We start from the raw sequence: 24,377 nt of genomic DNA, 5'->3' as shown, positions 1-24,377 counted from the left end.
AGCAGGATCCCCTTCAGACTTCCACTCCGCCCGAAAAAATAGTGTGGACAAGGGGAGTGCAAAGGAGCCTCATCCTGGATGAGAATGAGCACTCTTCAGCCCGCAGGACTGAATCCTCCACTCACCAGTGGAAGACTCAATCCTGCTGGGGTTTGTTTCCCCAGTGTGTTCTCTGCAGGAACAAGTTTGGCGTTCTCTCTCTCCCAAAAGGCAGTCTATTTGTTCTGTTCACACACAGAAACCTAGATCACCTCATCTTTAGCTGGGAGGTGGAGGAGGGGAGAGAAAGGCATGGCCCTCGTTTCAGCTGTTTCCTAGCCGTTTAGGCTGTAATCCTAACCCACTGGCACAGCTTGCATCACTGCATCCACAGCCTGGCTGCTCACATAAGAGCATAAGAAGAGGCTGCTGGATCAGGCCAGTGTCCCATCTAGTCCGGCATCCTGTTCTCACAGTTGCCCATGGGAAGCCCACAAGCAGGACCTGATGGCTGCAGCAGAAGGTATGTCTGGGGAAGATGATGGAGCCTGATCCCTGCACCAGATCGGGGCCAATACTTTTGCCTTTCAGCAGCAAGACTAGCTTGGGACCCAGCAGATCCCAGATAGGCTCAGCCCTGCCCCCTCCGTGTCCTCAGAATGCTCCATTTCAGGGCTTTTTGTTGGGTTCTGCTGGTAGGGACACCACCATGGGCCTTCACTCATCCACACATTCAGTGGGTGGAAGGGGGAGGTTAGTGGCAGCCAGTGGAAGGCTAACTCAGCTGGCAGAGTTGGGGGAGGGACATTTAGGCTCAATCCAACACCCACCAACCCCTTAGGTTGGAGTAAGTAGGTTTCCAATTGCTCCGCCGGCCAATAATCTCCCCAACAAAAGAGATATTTAGCCACTTTGACAGGACCATTAAAAGGGCTCCATTAGCCCCGCTCCTGTTAGCAAACCCCCAGTCTTACCATGCTATTCTTTTATTTATACATGTGCCTTGACTGTGAGGACCGCAGAGTAGGGAGAACAGCTATAGTGAGTTGGACTTCAGGATGTGGGAAAGGTGAAAAGACCCTGAGGCAGAAATTGCGGCTGTGGAATATTGTACTGTTCTGCCGCTCTTAAACACTGCAGAATCCATCTCCAGATGGGAGGTGGCTATCTCAGTGAAAGCCAGATCAGACAAAGTGGTTAAGAGACATTAGGTTATCCCAGCTTGATTATGCCTTCCCTCCCAGTTTCTTTGTTCTCTTAACTAGTTGTGCTGAAATCTGTCCTCCAGTTTCTCAAATGTTTTCTCCCTCTGCAAAAGAGGTCTCCATTTTTCTGCCTCATTCTGAGGGTACATTAGAATTCCTTTAGTGTTTTGATGGGTACAGATTATGTGCTTAATTTATCATTGCAAGGTGGCCAAGGGTGGTGTATCTTTTTAGAAAACATTTCTCTAGCACTACAGCCTCCCTGGTTGCCTGCCCACCCTGGTCTGAAAAAAGCCCCATGGGAGGAACTACCTCATGATATTGTCTTCCCCTGGACTTTAATTGAAGTGTAGGCACCCAGGAAGGCTGCAGTGTGCAAACCAGTGGTGAGATGATTTGTGGAATGAAAGGGCACTCACAAACACCTTTTGGCCACCTCAAAAGCAAAGCAACCATGACACAAACCTTGCATCCTGCCCATGAGAATTTCACTGACACTCCTTTGGCAATTGTTGGATGTCGGTTTGTTTCCCGTTAATTTATGGAGAATGGTCGGAAAAAAGTGGGAGGCATTTTCAGCATAACTCTAGGTCTGCATCTCTGTTCTAAGTGAGGTTATCAGCCCTTTGGGGGTCAAAGTCCTGTCTTCTTTATGACACTCTGTAAAGTGCCATATACATTGACAGTTATGTGTAAGTTTGATTAAATAGCATTAATACTTTTTAGGAGCATTTCCCCTCCAGCAGATCTTTAAAAAGTGCTATACAAATGCAAAACTGGCTGTGTTATATTTTGCAGATATGCAAAAGAAAACAAACACGGGCCCCAATCCTGACCTCTAGCCATGTGCAATCAGTCATACACAGTGACTAGTGGCCCCAGGCAAAGTTGTGCATACACATAAAATGATACTGATACATCCAGGCCCTTCAGTGGAGCCCAGCTTAGCATGATGATGCAAATGCATGTGTGTGTGGGTATTTGTTTATTGTTTTATGCTGTTATTTGTATTATTTTAAATTGTTTTTTAGTATTTTAAGTGCCTGTTTCATGGTTTTAAGGTTGTGTATAGTTTAATTGTATCTTAATTGTATATTTTTGTATGTTTTTAACTACATGTAGTTTTATTTGTAAGCCGCCCCGACTTCCAGTTTGGATAAAGGGCGGGGTAAAAATAAAGTTTCATTCATTCATTCATTCATTCATTTGTAACCACAGAGAAAATATGAAAGGGAATGGGGGAAAGGGAATATGAACCAAGCAGGGCTGTTTCAGATCACACCGTAATCATCAAAAGCGCACCCCCGTAGTACAGACTCATCAGCCTACAGGTTTTCAGTAACTCCTTAGCTTTTTAGGCTCATCTGTGGTCTTTTCAGCCCTTCATACTTTTCTTCCTCTAAGGTCTTCCCCTTCCTTTTCAGATGATTCTGTAATAACAATAAGGCTCTGATAACAGACACTTGAACAATTTTTTGCCCTCATCAGAGAGCAATTGCTTCCAGCACACATGCTCAAGATATTGTTGTCACCATGCCAAAGAATATTGGTTCTATTTGATTTTAGACCAATTCTGTTTGATTTTAAAGGTGCGTGTGGAAAGACTCTAGGTCACTTCCTAAATGGGAAGGGACAGAAAAAATGGGCGGGCAGGATTACCACATAACCCTTTTTCTTATCCATATATAATATCAGAATGCAAAAGCCACATTGACTTGGATAAGTAAGCTTAAGGAAGGAAAGTTTCCTATCCTTTGCCTCCCCCCCGGCCCACTCCTCAAAGGCCTTTTCCGTAGGAGCAGTAGAGGCCTCATAAAAATGTGGGATGGGGCCCAGTGGGATGGGGGTGTGTGGAGATGGGAAACTTTCTAGGGGTGGAATCTGTCAATTTTGTTTTTTCTCTGTTTCTTCCTTTTCCAATCATAAGTTCAGTTTGCCACATTTACGCATTAGTGTGGGTTTTTTTTAAAAAAAAGTCTTCATGAAAATTCATCTGCATTTTAGTGTGTGTTTCTCTTAGTATAGACATTATTGTGTGCAATGTTTCCTAGTATACACATTAATGTGTGCAATTCTTCCTAATATACACATTTTTCAAGCAATTTTCTGTAATATAATGTGGTTTTGTAATTTTCACTTAATATATGCATTTTTATGCATACTTTTTGTACCCTTTTTTTGGTTGGAGAACTGCATTGCAAAATTTGGAGAAGTATGTGTTTTGGAGGATAGCTGCATTTTGGTTCATGTATTGTGCAAATTTGGGAGGTTCTGAACCAATTTCTTTCCCAACGCAACTTCTGTAAACTTCCTTAACTTATTTTAGGATCCAAGATCATTTCTGATAGAGCCACATGGCTTTATATTTCCACCCAATACTTTGCATGGATTCCTGTACAAGAATTCTGCAAAAAACAAAACAAAAAAAGACTTCAGAATCAGCAGAGTCAGACTGGGAGCTAGAAGAAGGTAGGAAGGAAATCCCACTTACTTTAGGGTGGCCATTTATGCACTGCTAAACATGAGAAAATGAATCACCAAAAAACAGAGGACAAAAGAGTAATTGATTTGCAGAAAAATCTACATATTCTAGTTTATAAGTATATATGCAAAATGTTGACATAATTATTATAATTTCAATACTATATGTCACCATTGTGGGAAAGACTGTGATCAGATTCTCTGTATGCCTGGTCAGTCTGCTGTCCTGGTACTCCTTGATGTTGATGGGCAACTTCACAGCACCTGCTGCTCTCCATTCTCATGGTTCTTTACCTTTTAAGCTAGACTTGAACTGGACAGTCCTTCAAGTAGAGGATGCCTTCAAATAAAGGACTGCCCTCTGACAACCTTTCAAATAGAGAACTGTCCTCTGTGAAGTGGGGCACATGGCCACTCTAGATGACTTCCTTCATTTTGAGAATGCCTTCTTTCCACTACACCAGCTTGACAACATACCAAAGAGCCACAAGCCTCATCATCATCATTACCCACCTTTCACTGAACGGTCCAGAGTATGTTACAACAATATAGTTCCTTCTGAAATATGACCAAGTGTACAATTACCTTTCTGAAGCCTTGTCCAGTTGCTGCAGTTTCGTGTGCAATCTCCACTGAATATGGGATTCTAGGACTGCCTTGAATTCCGCCCATCTTTCAGCCACGATTGCAGATATTAAACTCATCCATCCCCCTTACCCTTCTTTCTACTCCTTCTCCCAATCCCCCACCTAGTCTCAATCCCCCTCCCTTCAGGCTCCTCAGTTATTATTAAATGCTGTCCATCCAGTTAGCAGCAGCTTTTCAGGAAATGGGCATTTTATAATCCACAATGCAATCACTGTACAGCTGTTCTGGGAGATTACAGAGGGAAAGATTGGTACTGCAGGCTGGGATTAAACATAAGAGATGACCTCCATTCACTAGGGGAAAAATGTTTCAGGGAAAACAGCTGGAGTCATCCATGTCCGTGGTTATTAAACTGATGACAGTTCAGAATGAGTTGGTGGGTCTCAGTTCAGATGCAAAAGATCCATGGCATAAAAACTGGGACAGCCAGTAATTCTTCTTCATATCTTTAGCAAGAGAAGCAAAGAATGTGAGTGGTCGGTAAAGATAAACTCATTTCTTATATTGTTATGGTTTCATCATCCATGAAGAATAATTTCTAGGTGTGTTCAGGCATATGCCTGAACATACAAATACTGAAAATGTGGATGGATGCAGGGGCATGCATGCAGTCCCTGCCCCCAACATCCTTACACAATCCCCAGCCTCCCATCTGTTACGCTGGGAGGGTCTGTAGGGGCCTTCTACTCACTTTCACTTGAGTGCAAGTAGAACTCTCCATGCAGCTGAGGACACTGATTAATCAGAATCCCTGGCAGTGCAGAGGAATCTACTCATATTTAAGCAAACGTGACCTGCAGAGCTTCTTTTTACAACATGGGGAAGGTCAAGGACTAAGGAAGCCACAACATGTTCAAGGACATTGGGTGTAGGGCTTGTGTGCCTGCCTTTGTCCCCATCCACACTTTCAGCATGTGCGTGTCCAGGTGTTCTGATCAAAGGTGAGCCACATCTAGGGTGTTTGAATGCAAAATCAGACAGGGCTCCTGCACCTTTAATAGTCATGCTGAAGAGGGAATTTCAGCATGTGGTGCTTGCACAGGATACAGAACTGTTTGAGGTGCAGGAGCTATATCCCCTTTTGCAACTGGCCACTTTAGGCCATGGATGTCCCAAAAGTAACCAAAGATAAAAGACAATAAGCAGAGGGTGGCTAGCATCCAAAAGAGAAATCAAAACAGGGGTCAAAGACCAAGATGCTGGAAAATAGGAACTTTTATTATAGATAAAACCCAACGCGTTTCAGCCTGTTATATGCAGGCCTTCATCAGGGGATAATAGCTTATAAGATTATAAGACCAGCAAATCGCTTTCTGTACTGTGCCAGTATTGGGCCTGCATATATGTCCATAAGGTACACATCTTCCATTACATAACTGTCTAACTGGAATAGGAAGCATTTTTATAATCTGGTTTACTCAGCGGAACGTGGATTAATTTACTCTTCTGCAGAATCAGACTAGCTTATTGGCTTCCCTGCAGTACTGGCACACCAATATAGTATGATCATGATGTGTGGCCCACAGCATCTAAAACTTTAACCACCCTGATCTCTATACACCTGAGGTCACTTTAACACTCAATAACATACTTGTGAATTGGTAGAGACAGACAGATGGACTGATTATTCTGTTTACTTTTGAGGATTATCTGTCTCTCATTCCCCCCAATTCCACAGTCAGGGCTAGTCCAAGATATTTTGCTGCCTGATGCAAAGGATAAGATGGTACCTAGGTGCCAATCCCATGTACAGAAGGTGATCAGATTGGTTGTTGAATTTTATTTCAACTGATAATGTGGGACAGCATTCTCCCAAAGGCAGCAGGCTTAGTTCATGCAACACAGAGCAGTCTGACTTGGCCTACACACTTCTATGCTCCCCGAGGTTTTTTGTGGCCCGCGAGGCCTCCCCAGATGTGTCCATTTTTTCTTTAATATGTTCTTATTGTTTTTTAAAAATTACTTTTTACTGACCCCCTCACGGGTCTGCTGCTGTGGTTCTGTGATGCTGAAAGCATTTATGGCCCACTCCCCAAAGGGTCTGACACCTTGCCACTGGTTCCCACCCATTGCCCACCCCCAGCATCTTGCCTGAGGTCTGCTTTACTTATGTAATGGTAGGGCCAGCACTGTCCACAGCGATTTTTATTAACTGTGCCACTGCTTTTATCTTTTATTTATTGAACGAAGTGAATCATGCTATATGATGTAATGAGAGGAACCTTCAGCTATGAGCAGCACATTCCTATCTTGTTCACACTTATCATATGGAAATGACTGATCTCAAGGCCACTGCACCAATGTTTATGGACCTCCATAGGATGACCTTAATGTTTAGGATGCTGCACAAACTCTCAGCTGCACAAAGCATCTACATTTCCAGTGGACCTGAACCTGGTGGTATCTGAGAACATAAGAAGAGCCCTGATGGATCAGACCAAAGGTATATCTAGTCCGCAAGCATTCAGTTCTCACAGTGACCAACAAAATGCCTACGGGAAGCCCTCAAGCAGGACACAACTACATCCCACTATTTCAGCCTATCGTATAGGCTGATCCCAGGCATGTTTACTTGGAAGATAAAAAAGGAATGCAAAACAAACAGTGGCAGTTATTTATCCCAACAGTAGGTGGCACTCTTTCCTTACAATTCTTTCAGGGGTGGGGAACCTCTTACCATAGGAAGGCTAAACATCCCCTTTATTCTTGATTTTTAAAGAAACAAACAGAAACAGAATTTTCATGACTTCATCCCAGAATTTCATCCTATAATTTTTATATAATCAAACTAATTATCAAATTTTATACGATCAAACTATTTGCCTGCATCATCTGATCTGATCTGGAGAGCACAGGTTTGTTCTGTTTTGTTGTTGTTATGTGCCTCCAAGTCGACTGCGACTTATGGCGACCCTATGAATCAGTGACCTCCAATAGCATCTGTTATAAACCACCCTGTTCAGATCTTGTAAGTTCAGGTCTGTGGCTTCCTTTATGGAATCAATCCATCTCTTCTTTGGTCTTCCTCTTTTTCTACTCCCTTCTGTTTTTCCCACAGCTGGTATAGCACAATGGGGAGGAGAGCCTGGCTGGGAGTCCAGAGTCTGTGAGTTCAAATCCCCACTCGTGTCTCCTGGGTGTCAAGGGCCAGCTAAAGATCACCCCCACAGGGAGTGGCTCAGGGGTTACGTGCCCTGCCACCTGTGCAGCCGTGGGCAAGCTGCATAGTCCCAAGGAGTCTAATTGCCCCCCAGCTGGCAGTTGTGGACAAGGAAGGGGCTGGCTTGTGCAGCTGTGGCGAGCTGAGTAGACCCTAGCCAGCTGGGGAGGACTAGCCTCAGAGAGAGGCAATGGTAATCCCCCCTCTGAATACTGCTTACCATGAAAACCCTATTCATAGGGTCGTCATAAGTCAGGATCGACTTGAAGGCAGTCCATTTCCTTTTTTCTGTTTTCCCCAGCATTATTGTCTTTTCCAGTGAATCATGTCTTCTCATTATGTGTCCAAAGTATGATAACCTCAATTTCATCATTTTAGCTTCTAGTGCTTCCTGCTTTTGCTGTGTTCCAACTACCTTTAAAACCCACCTGGAATTAGGTTTTCTGTTTTTGAGAGAGAGACAAAGTCAGAATCCCTTATTGTTTATTGTGTCCACATCTTGCCTCTCCCAATTCCACCCCCACACGTTTCATCTTCTGTTGCCCCTTACCGTTCTGAGGTGATCCCTTGATATATTAATATGTTGATTTCAAATATGAAAACAATACACCATTTATCCCTTTTAATATATAAGAAGATGTACCAAGGATACATTTTGATATCTTCTTTTTCATATGCGAGAGAGAACAGGTAGGCAAGGGCAGCACTAAAACTTGGTATTGAAGCATTATTGTTTTTAAAGACCATGGTTAAGTTGGGCATAACATTTTATTCCTACAAATGTAGATGGGATCTTCCTGTACTCACTATCAAAAAGGATGGATAAATATTTGCAGTGGGGGGAAGTCAACTACTGTATATGAGTGATAGTAAAATGAGGTTCAGCATTGCATCTTTGCACAATTGACAGTGCTATCCTACACATGCCTGCTCAGACCAAGGTCACAGCCACAGCATACATTGAAAGCACATTGAAAGCACATGGCTTCCCCCAGAGAATCTTGGGAACAGTAGTTTATTAAGGGTGCTGGGAATGGTAGCTCTGTGAGGTGTAAACTATAGTTCTCAGGATTCTTTGGAGAAAGCTATGGGTTGTATTCAATGTAACACTAAATTGAACATTCCATCAAAACAAGGATTTTTCCTTGCACAACAGAAAGTTCTCAGGATTCTTTGGAGAAAGCTATGGGTTGTATTCAATGTAACACTAAATTGAACATTCCATCAAAACAAGGATTTTTCCTTGCACAACAGAAAGTTCTCCCCATCTCCTCCTCATGCGCCTCCTAAATCTGGTTTGTGTTTTCCCCCAACTCTCTGGATCAGATTTGGGGATGGCATGGGGCATGCATGAGGGGAAGGAGGGAATCTCCTTGTACTAGTTGAAGTCATTTCGCTAGCACAAGCTTGAATACTGCCCTGTGTGCTTTAAATGTATGGCGTGGATGTGACCAATGAGGGATGAACATAAGAAGAGCCCTGCGGATCAGGCCAAAACCCCTTCTAGCCTAGCATTCTGTTCTCATAGTGGCCAGCCAGATAGCTATGCGAAGCCCGCAAGTATGGTCTGAGACCTCTGATTATATCTTAGTTGGATATCACCCATGGGGCTTACATCGGGGAAGTGTGTATAGGGCTGAGGCCTGAATGTACCTGCAACACCTGGGTTAACATCACAATCTATGATTTTGCACTCATGCAGCTGTCAGTTTACACTGTGCCAACAGCTTGCCCAGATGGCTATTTCTTGACCCTTGTAGCGTAAGCCCACCCTTGGGAGCAGGTGTCTTTTCTTTTAGAGCATCCCTGTGCTTACAGTCTGCCGTGCAGATAGCAGAAGAGCCTCTGCTGGTTCCACAGTCCTCCCCATTAGCTGTGTGGGCTGGCAGAGGGCCAGCATGGGCTGCCAGACTGGGACAGCCTGCCTGGGAAGACCGCAGAGATCAGATGTGCTGAATCATCAATCCCACCTTCCCAAGTTAAGGAAGCACCTGTCAGCATCTGCAATGTTTTATTTCTTAGCAGAGCCAGTCTTGGGCTCAAGGTGCAATACGCCACCTGTGAATCTCAAAGATGGTACAGTTCTTCAGAGCTCCTCATGCAGGTCTTCTCACAGCTGCACATAAGGTTTCTTGCAGCAGTGCTTCAATGGGCGATTCCTCAGTAGCCCTGAGAAGAGGTGTAATTGGCACTTCATCACAACAGAATCACCAAGATTGGACTGGACAAGGCACACAGTGACAAAGAAATGCAAACAGATGTGCAATCATGCCCAGGCTCCAGTTCTCCCAGCTCGTCCAATGAAGGGCTTGTTATCTCCACCCGCTACAGCTTCTCTTCTTGCCTGCTTGAGTTAAAAATTTCCAGGGATATGGTCCTTTTTAGTCATTGACTTCTACAAGGGAAGGAACTCTCCCAATGCAATGGCAAAGAGACAGGCAGGTGCTGATGAAGCCAGAGGCAGACTGCAAATGACGGTTTTTTATTTTTTTATTTTTTTGCTTGAGCTCTAAGTAATTTCACCTTTATTTAGCTCTTCAACCCTTCCTTGGCAGCAAGTGTGTAAAGTGCATTTCTAGCAGGTAACTACATTTTATGGGGAAATGTGATTGGCTTTTACAGATCTGATACTATGGAAGGCATAAAATCACTCCAGATATTTTTAAAATAGGAAACAACGTAATGCTAGGTATTAGGTATTAGAAAGCTCCAGAATCAGAGCTCGTTATCCAAGGGGTACAGTTTGTCACAATTTCTTCTGCACAGGCCTTGTGATGTGACTGCCATTGATTGCAATGGGCCAGATGTGCAGAAGATACTTTATGTTGGATTGTGCTACAAATACACAATTTATCATGGGTACCATAGCAGATGCATATTATCTACTCTTTGTAAAGAAGACTCTGGGGTTTATGCAAATAGCTGAAGAATATAAGAGATAAAGAGAATTTTTTAAAAATCTAAATCCTATACATTGAAAAAGGCATTCCAATGCCCCAAAGATGTGTTATATACATATGCAGATTAGATGGCACCATAATAGCAGTTTTTGGCCCTGCATTGTCATCAGCATTGTTAGGTCCAAACCCAACACGCAAGTCGCCCTGTCAACCCCAACTCGCTTATTACACCCGGGAAGAGTGCGGAGTTGAGTGCAAATGAACCCACTATCAGAGATCAAGTAACACGAGACAAAAACCTTTGCAAAGGGGACCCAATACTTACAAGCCGAAGCAGGCCAGCATGGGAACCTTGTTTATTGGTGTCATAGGGTTTATATGGGCTCACCCCGAAGTTTACAGTATCGGGCATACGTCACAAAATACAAAAGAAGCAGTTGCTAGACTCTATAGCTTTGGGGCAGACAAAAGGAGGTAAAGGGGTGTAGGGGGAAGGACGAAACTGGAAACACTAAGATTATCTCTTAGATTCCATGTCTGCATACTTCGCATGTCCTAGAGATAAGCACTATGCAACTACAGAAGAAGGGAAGAGTAAAGGGGTGGCCGGCTGCAACCGGGCGCCCCATGGGTAGGAGACAGACATGAAAATTACTACGCTTGCATATCAAAGGGTTTCACAAGTCAAGATCTGAGGGGCAGCGGAACAGCTTATAACATTTCTATGCAAGGCACCTTTATAGCAATAAACAAGGTCATAGGCATGGATGTGATACAAGAGATACATAGTAGGGAAGTTTCCAGCTAAAACCGGCTTTTATTATGCGAGCCACTGGAATGTAGGTAAGGGTCAGGTCATCAGGAAATAAACCGACATTTTATATCAAAAGTCAAATAAAGGCCACTTTGGTTCTATTTCCCATAAAGCCCAAGCTGGTTTAGATAGGACAAGTGAACTATAGTTTTACAAGCACTGGGGATTTCAATTTAACCCCAACAGCATCATGTGAATCTGTAAATTTGAAAGTGAAATGTGGGAACAGTTATCAATCTCTTTCTGTCTTTCTTACGAAGCCACAAATCTCTAGAGGGACTGATCAAATGTCTCCAAATGTATCACTTCTCTCATGGATTGATTATTTCCAAAGTTCCTTATTCATTCTGCATTATTTTGCAGAAGCAGCAGGGTTTCCCCTTTTGCAAAATGTGATGTGTCCCAATTCAGAAGCACCTCTAAAATAAACTCTTGCCATCCTGGTTATGTCACTTGAAAAGATGCCATGCCCAGGGGTAAGAAACCTCAAGCTCAGGGGTCAAATGTGCCTCTCAGGTCTTTTCCTAGGCCACACCCTCTTTTCCTAGGCCATGACTCTCACTGGCACCTCCTTAAATGCCCTGAACTTTGATAATGCCTCTTGCTTGCTTGCTTACCTGAATGGAGGATGGACAGATGTGTGTGTGTAGGAACCTCTGGTTTTATTTGTCCTGAAATGTAGGCTATTGTACAAAGGGAAGAGTCACATCTGTTGCCCACCCACTTTTTGCCTCTGGCCCCACACACTACTGTCATGAGGCCTCCAGAGGGCTGCCCATAAGTTAAGAGGCGCTTGGGCTGAAAATGGTTCCCCACCCCAGGCTAGGCCTACCAATATTTTTAAGTTAACAAATAAAATATTGTTTATTTTTCAATTGTTTTTAAAATGGATTGTTATAGGACTGGGGTTGATTTGGATGATGTCTTTGGGTCCCATCCAAGTTTGGGGTTTTATACAGTAGGACCCCAGTCATATGGCAGGTTACGTTCCAGACCCCCGCCTAAAAGCGAAACCCGCCACAAAGCGGAACTCATTCAATAGAATGGCGCCCGATACCCAAAAAACGGCATAACAGTGGAACAAGCGCCGTATGAGTGGGGGCTTACTCTAATTGAAAGCTGCTTTATTAGTGGAATGCCGAAAAGCGGGCCACCAAAAAGTGGGGCCCTACAGTATCTGTAAGACTGGAATCTGTAGTAGAAGGAACTGCTGAAGCAGTCAAACCAGCCTCTTTGTTAAGATAATAGCCCTAGCAAAGCCTGTTAAGGACCTGTTTTACATGTCTAAAGAGTTAGTCAAGAACATATGTGTTGCCATAGAAACAACTAGCTAGTGAGGCCTCCAGAAAGAGAAAGTAGGCGGTCTCCTTCCCATCACCTGGCTATATGCCAGGTCATCCTAGGGTCAGGAAAACAATAGTCCAGGGGCTAGCTTTTGTCTAGTCTTGCCTGAAGCTGGGAAGACAGAAACGCTTCACTTGCTCTGAAACAAAGCGATAGCAGTGAGGCATTGGGGACTCCCTATAGACCTTATGGAGGAGCAAGATCTGTTGGAGTATTAATGCCGTGAACCCTTCCCTCTTATGCTCAGGTTGTATATGTGTGTAAATAAAACCATATATCATTAAAAAAACCAGCATTTTCAGGGACCTTCATTCCAAGTGTAAGCACTGGCACCCCTGAAACCTCTCACTGCTCAGAGACTGGGGTGTGCACAACAGTATGTATATATCATTCTTCAGTTGTGTTTCTGGGGTTGTTTATATGAACAAAAAACACAAGGCAGAGACAAACTTTTTAATATATACTGTATATATATAAACCCAATCATGATAAAGCAACAGAAATCAGTTACAACAATACTTTAACCAAACAAACAACTGAGCTTGAAAAGCCTGAAGAATAATTTTTCAAGACATTTTTACCTGTCACTGGAAAGATAACAATGTGGGTGCCAAGCAGCCTCCCTGGGGAGGAAATTCCATTGGCAGGGAACCATCATCACTAGGAAGGTCCCCTCTCTTATTCAACCTGCCTTGTTTCAGATGGTGGGGGCACCCAAAAGAGAGCCTCACTGCACAGCTTCATACGGGAACAGGCGCTTCTTCAGATACCCAGGTCCTGACTTCCATGCCATTACAATGGTCATATCAGTCAATTTTTTTCTATGGCTGGTATTGAAACAGTTTCTGTACAGCTACTTCATCTTGGATTGATTCCATAAAGGAAGCCACAGACCTGAACTTACAAGATCGGAACAGGGTGGATCATGACAGATGCTCTTGGAGGTCGCTGATTCATAGGGCCGCCATAAGTCATAATCGACTTGAAGGCACATAACAACAACAACAACACTTCATCTTGATGGAACTTTGTTTCCTCAAAGGTTCACTAGTCAGAGAAGATTGTTGAGAGACTTTCTGCAGCCCAGTTTTGGTCAAAAGGTAAGCAGGGGACCGAGCCTGCACTTACCACCCCCACCGCCCCTCCTGATCTTCACATGTTTAGTGGCAAGGTCTAAAGGGGGCTTCTAAGTACCCTGAAAGCACCTGCAACACCTGGGTTAACATCAGTCTGCAAATATTTTCCCCAATTATCTGTGCGGTGAAATACATTTTACCACAGTGCACCCAGTGTGCAGACTCAAGCTGAGCATGGATAAACTCGTTGCATCTGTTTTAAGAGGATGTAGAACTTGCTGACGAATGTGACACTAACCATCCAACAAAGCTAGAGAGCAGTTAGGAAAATACGAAGCTGCCTTATCCTGAGTGAGACCATTGGTACATCTAGCTCTGGATCAGCAGCCACTCTCCAGGATTTCAGACCTCGGGCCTTTTCTATGCAAAGCAGATGCTCTGCCATTGAGCTACAACCCTTCCCCTGAACTTAGCAGAGCTTGGAAAAGTTACTTTTTTGAACTACAACTCCCATCAGCCCCAGCCAGCATGGCCATTGGATTGGGCTGATGGGAGTTGTAGTTCAAAAAAGTAACTTTTCCAAGCTCTGGTTTACATAACGTTTGAGTGTGCTGCCAGCTATTTATTTGCTATGCCGACCGGCAGCGGCTCTCTAGGGTTTCAGAGCGGGTTTTCCCCTAGTTCTACCTGGAGATGCCAGGCGGCCTACATGATTAGAGAAATGGCGAGTAAGAGGTGGCATGATAAAAGTGTATGAAATTACGCATGGTGTGGAGACAATGGACAGTGAAAACTTTCTCTCCCTCACATAATGCTAGAACTCACGGACATCCAATGAAACTGAATGCTGGAACATTCAGAACAGGCAAAAGAGTCTTCACACAGTGCAAAGGTGAACTACAGCATTTGCTCCCACAGGAAGCAGTGATGGCCACCAACTTGGATGGCTTTAAAAGAGTATTTGACAAATTCATGGAGTATAAGGTTATCAGTGGCTACTAGCCATAATGGCTAATGCTCTGGCTTCATAGTCAGAGGCGGTATGCTTCTTAAAACCAGTTGCTAGAAACCACAAGAGGGGAGAGTGCTCTTGCACTCTGGTGCAGCTTGCGGGCTTCCCATGGGCATCTGGTTGACCACTACGAGCACAGGATGTTGGACCACTGGCCTGATCCAGCAGGCTCTTCTGACGCTCCTAGGAACGTAAGACAGACGCTCTACCACTGAGCTGTTTGCTGAACAGAACACCTTATAAAATGCTTGGTTTTGTTGCTTTCCTAGAGAATGATCTAAGACTTGTTCTGGACAGCTTGGCATTTCTGTTTTGTTGTTGTTGTTGTTGCACCTCTTTTGATCTTCTCTGCTCTGGACAAGCCACTGCATTAACTCTTCATGGGGAATCAGATTTTTTAAAATGTTTGTCAGGAATGCAGTGGCAAAAAAGCCCACAAATGACTCCAAGTCTATCCCCCAGGAGGTAATCAAGGTGACTGCAAAGTTTTACAAACTGATACAATTTAAGTGTCCTCTGACAAAGATCAGATTTCCTTTGGAAGTATTAGCTCTGCTTTCACATAATCATCTTATTAAAACTATGTAGGTCCAAGAAGCATTGGTGCTTTGTTTCTGCATGGTGTGGAGAACATGAAAAGGGAGAAGCTTTTATCCCTCTCTCACAATATTAGAACCAATGATGCTGAATTTTGGATAGACAAAAGGAAGTACTTCTTCACACAGTGCATAGTTAAACTATCAAATTTTATCTGTCCAGATGAAGTGGTGGCCACCAACTTAGATGACTTTAAAAGAGGTTTAGATACGTTCATGGAGGATATGGCTATCAGTAGCTACTAGCCATTGTTTCCAGTGCCGGAGACAGTATGTCTCTGAGTACCAGTTGCTGGGAAACACAAGTGAGGAGAGTACCTTTGCGCTCACATTCTGCTTGGAGACTTTCCATAGTTTGGCCATTGTGAGAAAAGGATGCTGGACTAGATGTTCTTTGGCCTGATCTAGCAGGGCTTTTCTTATGTTCTTCTTATCTCTTCTAATCTCTGCAGTGACAGAACTCTCCCCAGGCCACACCCTCTGCCCCTAGGCCACATCTGTCTCTGGCCTTCACTTACACTCTGAATCTGTTTGCCTGGCTGGAATGTGTCTTTGAATTCCGATAATGCCTCTTCCTTGTACGGATGAAGGATAGAGAGGGGTGTGTCAATGTGTGGAGAAATGAGTCAACTGTACAAAGGTAAACATTCATTGCTCTGCCTACTTTTATCTCAGCCCTGCCCACCACTGGCATGTGGCCCTCAGAAGGCTGTCCAGATGGGAATGCGGCCTTCAGGTTGAAAAGGGTTCCCCACCCCTGTGCTCATGTCCAAGTGCCAGCTGAATGAGTTTCACTGGATGAGTGCTAGCAGGCACCTCTCTGATTCCTCCCTTCACAACCACATTTGTCACCTCAAATGGATGCCTGAAAGGGTCAAATGTAAAACATTTTAATGTGTTTTTCTGTCAGGGTACATTTATGCACATGACTGACTGCATTATTGGCTTTCTAAACATATCTCTTCATGCCTCATCCCCCCAAAAGGTGGGAGGTCATCTGGAGGCGTCCTGACTATTTGCTGTCCTTGCATGACACCCCAAATCTGCTGCCTTTGGCAACTGCCGCACTCTGTCAGCCCTGGGCATGAGGGTAATAGCCCTTTCCCAATGTTATTCCCCAGTAAGTGGTATTCAGAGGCTTGCTGCTTCTGACTCTGGAATCATGTTACTCATCCATACATGTGTGGGCTGCTACCCTGCTTGTGATGGGGAGTACCGTGAGCCCTTCAGACACAACTTATCTAGGGTGACTATGTTAGGGGGGAAGAGGGGGAATTGCAAGAGCTGGCCCAGTCTTCAAACATACATGTCTTCATTGTAGGGTTGCCAACTGACCAGGAAAAGGAAATCCAGTGTGGCTTGCTGTTGATCCTTTAACAGAAGTTAGAAATGCAGAAATCATCAGGAGAAGCCTCTCAACACAATCACCTCTTAATTGCTGCAGATCAAGCTGCAGCTCCAGGGACAGTTTAGGGCGCTGGATCAAAAAGTGAACAATTCTAGTTCAACAATGTGAATTAGTTCAATGAATCCTAGTTCAATGTGAGGGAACAGATTCTATGTATGTACAAACAAACCGTGCATACATAGCCTTGTTTGTGCAGTCATTGATGCCACTTTTTGAAACATTCCTGAAGTGGTGTGTGTGCTCATTTACAGTGTGTGCAAATGCACAAATGATGTGCATTTAGTTACTGCACTTAACTGAATGAGTGTAGATAAAAGGTGGGGCCTTCTTCACTCCCCTCCCTGCATTTTAGATACAGCAGGGCTTAAATTATGGGGTGGAGGAGGAGGCTGTTAATGAAACCCACCGTTCAAACACCCCGATGTCCCCCAGTTTGAGCCTCCAGTAACATTCCAAAAAAGTAGATATGGGGCTGTCACAAAAGGTAAGGGAGCTGTGCCCCCTGGATGGCAATGAATAAGACAAGGCGATGTCTGCAGTGTCATAAAGGAATCCTCTGTGCAGTAATTAAGGTAGACACTTCCTCCTTACGCAACACTCTTCTTCAAGTAGTGGTGCCACTTTCCCCCCTGGCAGGGCACCTCACCCTTTAAAAGCTGTGTGGGAAACAAAAATAGGTGAAGCAGATCCCAACAGGGAGATGCCTGTGATGGAGAAACTCACGCCCTGAATTTTTGCATGCCATGAATATGGACAGGGGAGAAATTGCTTCTCGTTTAAAGGCGAACCTACCAAATTCACTCTTTCTGAAACAGTATGTGAACCAAAACACAGCCATTCTTTAAAATTCACAGTTCTCAAAATTGTGCACTGCAGTTCTCCAACAAAGTAATGTGTACAAGAAAGCATATTCTAGGTATAGTGTGCATAAAAAGGCATACATTAGCAAAACATAACATAGACATATGTGTTATATCAGAGACAACTGCTTTGCGAAAATGCGTACATTATGCGAAATTGCATACAGACATGAGTACATTAGGAGAAATTTGCATAAAATGCTGATGAATTTTCACGAAGGGTTTTTTTTTAGTACAAGCTGATGTGGAAACGTGCAGAACTGAACTTAAGATTGAAAAAAAAAGAATTTGAGAGAAACTGAAATTAACAGATTCACTTCTCTCTCCCATGAAGCTATTCAGATGCAAAGGAGGAGGAGGAGCTAGCAACCCTGTCGACAGTATGGAGTAATACTGGATCATTGTTTTGCATTTTGCCTCTGCATCAGTCCAAAATCAAAAGCAAACTGCAGCACTTTCCTGTGCTCTGTCCAGCCATGGAGTGGGAAAGAATCCTCACTTAACACCGGGTCAGGCTCTCTGCTGCCCCCTACAGTGCTGTTAATAAATCCATCCCCACAAAGATTACTTTCTGGAAGGAAGAGTAACATTAACCAATTGGTCCTCACCGCTGGAGGCTGGAGCTTGTTTTTGTGAGCCCGTGATGATATAAAGAAAAGGGGAAGGGAGATGGGCCTCTGAATGAACATGCAGAAATCTGAGAAGCAGGAGGGTGCGGTCAGAGGACAGAAACAGTATACAGAAGTGCTGTGTTGTGCAGTTAGTTCCTGTGCTGAAAGAAACTGGAAGGTCTGGTTGAAAAGCCACAAGCAATCTACACGGAGGATTTGCTTGCAAGTTGCCGCTTTAAAGGGACTGCTCCTAGTTTGCTGATGAACAAGCAGAATGAGATGTCCAGGAGCTTTCCAAGAATGTTACAGCTGTGACCAAGAATAAAGCTATTGCCAAATCACAACACACCTTGATACACTGAGATGCAATATAAATATAAAAGGAAGGGAATGTACATACTGTATAGGCTGGCCTTGTTCCATGTGAGTTTCATAGAAGGAAGTTTCATTTTACTTGAGCAAATATTTGACATATTTTCCCCACCTTGCTCAAAGCCAAAATACCTATAAAAAGTGGTGCTTATAAATGTGAGATATGATTCCATTCAAATGAGGTGTTAATTACTGGAGTTTTGTTCCAATCTCACCAGAGATCTGTAGCATAGAGTTTAAACTGAGGTAAGAATCAGGGGTATATTCAATCGTTTCCACAAGACCTTCAGTTTAAGTTTCCAGGGGGTTCTTGGCCAAGCAAAATGAAACCTTTGTTTTTATTTAAGTGGTAGGTATTTTCAGTAATGGAATATGGCCTTTGAGCACTGATAAAACCATGTGCTATTTTAAGTTTGCATATATAAGCCTGATTCTTGCTGAGCAGTGTACAAAATTAAATCTCTCTGAGTGCTAATACTTGGACATAATTCTATATTTCAAGTTCAAAAAATGCCTTGATCATCTACTCAATTATTATGGGAGACCGTAAGGCCCTGTGGCATTTACAGCATGAGTCTGTGGGCAGTGACAGTATGAGAAGCCCTGGGATGCTCACAAACATTCTGGTCACTGAGGAAATGAAGCTTGTAACAATAAGATGAGTTTACTGGACAAGAAACCTCATATTGACTTAGGAACAGCAGGAGCAAAGGGTGAGAAGCTCAGGTTTGGAAATATGAATGGGGAAAAGTCTCAGGAGGGCAGCCAAGAGCTGTCATGGTGGTAGAAGGCAAAGGGCAGAGCCCTCTAAACAGAATCATATAAATGAGACGTCAGAGACTGGTGATCAGATCTACAGATTAATTAGGGTTGCCAGGTCAGAAGCATCCCAAAGCCTGAGATTTCAGGGGCAGGTCCTAGTGATGTCACAGGGGTGGGCCCAAGTAATGTCATTAAGCATGATACATTAACCACCAACCAAAGTTGCTTGGAGCATACAATTCAAACAAAAACATTTCTCTGATTGGAAGTTAAGATAGAAATCTTAGCTAAAAGATAGAGCCTGGGTGGGGAACCTTTAATTTGGCCAACTTCCTTCTGGCAAAAAGGGGTTAAGTGCCCTCAGGCAGCCCAGTTCACCAGAAGGCCATTGTATAGCAAAGGGAGCCTAGTGTTGTGGAAATGTTAGATGGGAGCACTCAGCAGTAAAGATGCATGCCACTGAAGGCTGCAATTCTAAACACACTTACTAAGCCCCATAGAATTCAACAAGACTTACTTCTGAGTAGATATGGTTTGGATTGTGCTGTTGTTAAAGCTTGACGAGTGGTCCTGTGCAAAGATACCCATATCCAAGCAGGGTTGGCAACCCCTTGGCTGGAATGCCCTGCCCGTACCTTTCAACATGGCTGCTCCAAAGTTCTTTATAGATTTGACCCTTCACTTCTGAAAGAGGTCTGAGAATTGAATAAGAGCAAGAAGATTCTCTACCCTTTTCTGTCTACCTTGTGCTATAAACTCACTTTGACAGCCAACCCAATTCCAGAGAGTAATAATTGACAGAGAGAAAACACACATGGTTTCATCTACCTTCACAGACAGCAGCTTGGAAACAACAGCAATTGCAGCCACAGTTCCCAATATGTGAATTCTTTTGTACCACTATTGGGCAGGAAACAAACCGTCATGCAACCAGCAAGGTGCATCATCAGTGGGTTTAAGAAGGTTGAGCAGAGTGCATGGAACCACTGTTGTTGCTTCTATGAATGTAAGGGAGTGAGGTTAAAGGTAACTGAAATGCAAACAGAAAAAGAAAAACAAAAAACAGTGATGATTTCCAAGCAGGGTTGGCAACCCCTTGGCTGGAATGCCCTGCCCGTACCTTTCAACATGGCTGCTCCAAAGTTCTTTACAGATTTGACCCTTCACTTCTGAAAGAGGTCTGAGAATTGAATAAGAGCAAGAAGATTCTCTACCCTTTTCTGTCTACCTTGTGCTATAAACTCACTTTGACAGCCAACCCAATTCCAGAGAGTAATAATTGACAGAGAGAAAACACACATGGTTTCATCTACCTTCACAGACAGCAGCTTGGAAACAACAGCAATTGCAGCCACAGTTCCCAATATGTGAATTCTTTTGTACCACTATTGGGCAGGAAACAAACCGTCATGCAACCAGCAAGGTGCATCATCAGTGGGTTTAAGAAGGTTGAGCAGAGTGCATGGAACCACTGTTGTTGCTTCTATGAATGTAAGGGAGTGAGGTTAAAGGTAACTGAAATGCAAACAGAAAAAGAAAAACAAAAAACAGTGATGATTTCCTAAATGCAATGCCATACCAACCACAAAACAAAATCTCATGAGTAAGGCAGAAAAGTCAGCATCCCACAACCACTCAGGATTCCTAACCAAAAACCAAAACTAAAAAAAAATCCTGGCAGTCAGTCAGCCAAGGTCACAGAAATCCCCATGCAGCACAACCTGACCCAGGGCTGCAGTTAGTGCAGAATGCTGTGGCACAATTGCTGACAAGAATGAGACCCTATCAGCACATAATACCTCTGCTCTGAAATCTGCACTGGTTGCCAATTTGCTACCAGGCAAGTTCAAGGTGTGCTTTCCATGTTATGGGTGCCACATAGTACTACTTCTGCTCTTGTAAGAAATCATTCCTTTAGCACCTACACTTTGGAACTCCTTGCCTACATTAGGCAGACACCTTCATTGAACTCTTTTCAGCACCTGCTAAAAACATTTTTGTTTAGGCAAGCCTACCAAGGCAGGTAAAATTGTGGTTTTTTATCTGTTTTTAACTTATTGTTGGTTTTATTATTTTGAATGCTTTTAAATACCTGTCTTTAACTGTTTTTGCAATAATTGTATTGTTTCAGTTCCTTCTGTAAACCACTTTGAGATTTTTTACAATAAAATGGTATATAAATGTTGTAAATAAAATACATAATAAATTTTGGAGTCACTGTGGCCCTTGGGTCTCTTTCCTCTTGTAGGAACAAAGGAATCTACCTTATACCGACTCAGGCCATTTGATACCATCTAGCTCAGTAATGATCACATGGACAAGCACTGGCTCTCCAGGATTCCAGGCAATAGTCTTTCCCAGAAATTGAATTTTGGACCTTTCCATTCCATCTGTTGGGAATGCTTTGATTTGGATTCCTGTATTCAGCAGGGGGCTGGACTTGATGGCCTTATAGGCCCCTTCCAACTCTACTATTCTATGATCCTATGCAAAGCATATGCCCTGCAACTGAGCTAAAGCCCTTCCCCTGTTTAAAAAAGTATCTTTTAAAATTGTTCTTTTCAATTCACTAATGAATGCACAGTATACCCAGGGCAGATCCACATCATTCATTTAAAGCACATTAAACACACATTTGAAGCACACGAATCCCACCACAGAATCATGGGAACTGTAGTTTGTTAAGGATGGTGGGAACTATAACTGTGAGGGTGAAGCTATACTTTCCAGGATTCTTTAGGGGACGTCATGCACTTTAAATGTGAGTTGGATGTGCTCTAAATATATTGTAAACTTTGCCTGCATGTAAATCATTTTAATTAATTTTTTAAAATGGAAATGAGCTATAAAGTTTATTGGGTGACCACGGCTACTCACCATCTCTCAGCCTAATCTGCCCCTCAGGATGAAAAGAACAGAGGGGAACCATGACAACCCCAATGAAGTAGAGCTCACTTAAAATGTAGAGGAAGTAATAATGTACAAGCAGGGCCAGCCCCAGGCATGCCGGGGCCCTTGGGCACCAGCCTGCCCCAGGCCCCGGCACTCCCCTTCTGCAATTCGGCACAGGATTGGTACCACGGATCGCAGGGCGGGAGATTCCAAGCCACGCACCATTCCCCTGTTCTACTTACTTTTCTCTGTGCTGTTTTTTCAGCGGCGTGCACTACATGTGCAGGTCTGCCATCAATCAAGATGGTGGCCGAGGTTTCCCTAAGGGGCTGAAGCCTCTGCCACCATCTTGGTTTGTGGCATGCATGCATGCTACACTCGCACATTGCTGCTATCAACCAAGATGGCGGCAGAGGCTTCAGCCCCTTAGGGAAACCTCGGCCACCATCTTGATTGATGGTAAACCTGCACACACAGCGCACGCAGCTGCAAAAAAAACAGAGAGAAAGGTAGGTGAAGCGGGGGAATGGCAGGTGGCTCTGAAGCTCCTGCCCTGCTATCCGTGGCAGGATTGCTGCCGCTGACTGCGGAAGGAGAGTGGAGGGGCCCCTCAGGGGCCTCTGTAGCCCCAGGGGCCCTCGGGCCAGTGCCCCACCTGGCCATGCTTTAGAACCAGCCCTGTGTACAAGCATAGTGTGAAATCAAATACTTAACGGAACATAGTTACTGAGACATGGGTGAGCGATCTGGGAGGCATTAATCTCTCCCAGCTGTGCCCACCTGGGTACTCGGTTCAGCATCTGGGTAGATCCGAGGGTCGGGGAGGGGGAATCGCTGTGGTCTATAGAAGTTCCATCCCTCTCATTAGGCACCCTATCCAGGTAGCTAATGGTCTGGAGTGTCTCCATATTACGTTGGGCCAGCGAGACAGACTAGGAATACTGTTGGTGTACCGTCCACCCTGCTGCCCAACAGCCTCCCTAACTGAGCTGACGGAGGTGGTCTCGGGTTTGGTGTTGCGATCCCCCAAATTTATGGTATTGGGGGATCTCAACATTCATGCCGAGACCGCTTTGTCTGGGGCGGCTCAGGACTTCATGGCCTCCATGACAGCCATGGGGCTGTCTCAATTTGTTACTGGCCCTACGCATATTTCGGGGCACACTCTAGACTTAATTTTTGCTACTGGAGCAGGGGATGGTGATCTGGGAGTGAGGGATTTTACATCTATTCCTCTGTCATGGACAGATCATCGCCTATTGAGGTGTAGGCTCACAATGTTTTCTCCCCTCTGCAAGGGTGGAGGACCTATTAAGATGGTCCGCCCCCGGAGACTAATGAATCCTGAAGGTTTTCAGAAGGCTCTGGGGAGTTTTCCGGCTGATAAAACTGACGCTCCTGTCGAAACCCTGGTCAATCTGTGGAATACGGAAATGACCCGGGCAGTTGACACGATCGCCCCGGTGCGCCCTCTCCTCTGCAGAGCTCAATTGGCTCCGTGGTTTACCCCGGAGCTAAGAGTGATGAAGCAAGAAAGGAGACGGCTTGAGTGCAAATGGAGACGAACTCCCGACGGCTGTGGTCTTGCACTTGTGAAGATCTCTACCAAGCTCTATGTGAAGGCGGTGAGGGCAGCGAAGAAGCAGTACTTTGCTGCCTCCATTCAGTCATCTTCTAACCGCCCAGCGGAACTTTATAAGGTTGTTCGGGGACTTTTACACTCTGGTCCTCAGAACGCAATAATACCATCAATAGCCCGCTGTAATGAGTTTGCGAGACACTTCCAAGATAAGATCGCAAACATCCGCCGGGACCTTGACTCCAATATTGTAGCAGTTGAGCCTAATGAGGTGTCCGGAGCACAGTCCTGTCCTGTTTTATTGGATGAATTTCAGTTGGTTCAGCTCGAGGACATGGACAAGGTGCTTGGACAGGTGCGGGCGACCACTTCTGCTCTGGATCCTTGCCCCTCATGGCTAATAAAAGCTAGCAGGAACGGAACAGCCGGATGGGCCAAGGAGGTGATCAATGCCTCTTTATGAGAGGGAGTGGTACCACCCTGCCTGAAACAGGCGGTGGTGAGACCGCTCCTAAAGAAAACCTCCTTGGACCCTGAAAATCTTGACAACTATAGACCGGTAGCAAATGTTCCGTTCTTGGGCAAGGTTTTAGAGCGTGTGGTCGCTCACCAGCTCCAGGCTCTCTTGGATGAAACTGATTATCTGGATCCATGTCAATCGGGCTTTCGGCCGGGGTT

General features: G+C 44.3%; 1 protein-coding gene across 1 annotated transcript in view; it reads left to right on the top strand.

Moving 5' to 3' along the window:
* Positions 1-8,851, top strand: part of LOC133390557 (uncharacterized) — a 312,873-nt gene extending 304,022 nt beyond the window's left edge. Inside the window, exon 14 of the mRNA XM_061639372.1 lies at positions 8,841-8,851. The gene's annotated coding sequence lies outside the window, so the exon portion shown is untranslated. The remainder of the gene's footprint in view (positions 1-8,840) is intronic.
* Positions 8,852-24,377: the final 15,526 nt, after the last annotated feature.

Source organism: Rhineura floridana, chromosome 8 (genome assembly GCF_030035675.1).
Source record: "Rhineura floridana isolate rRhiFlo1 chromosome 8, rRhiFlo1.hap2, whole genome shotgun sequence".
Taxonomy (NCBI): domain Eukaryota; kingdom Metazoa; phylum Chordata; class Lepidosauria; order Squamata; family Rhineuridae; genus Rhineura; species Rhineura floridana.
Note: the sequence above shows the minus strand (reverse complement) of the source record. Positions and strands in the feature narration are given on the sequence as shown.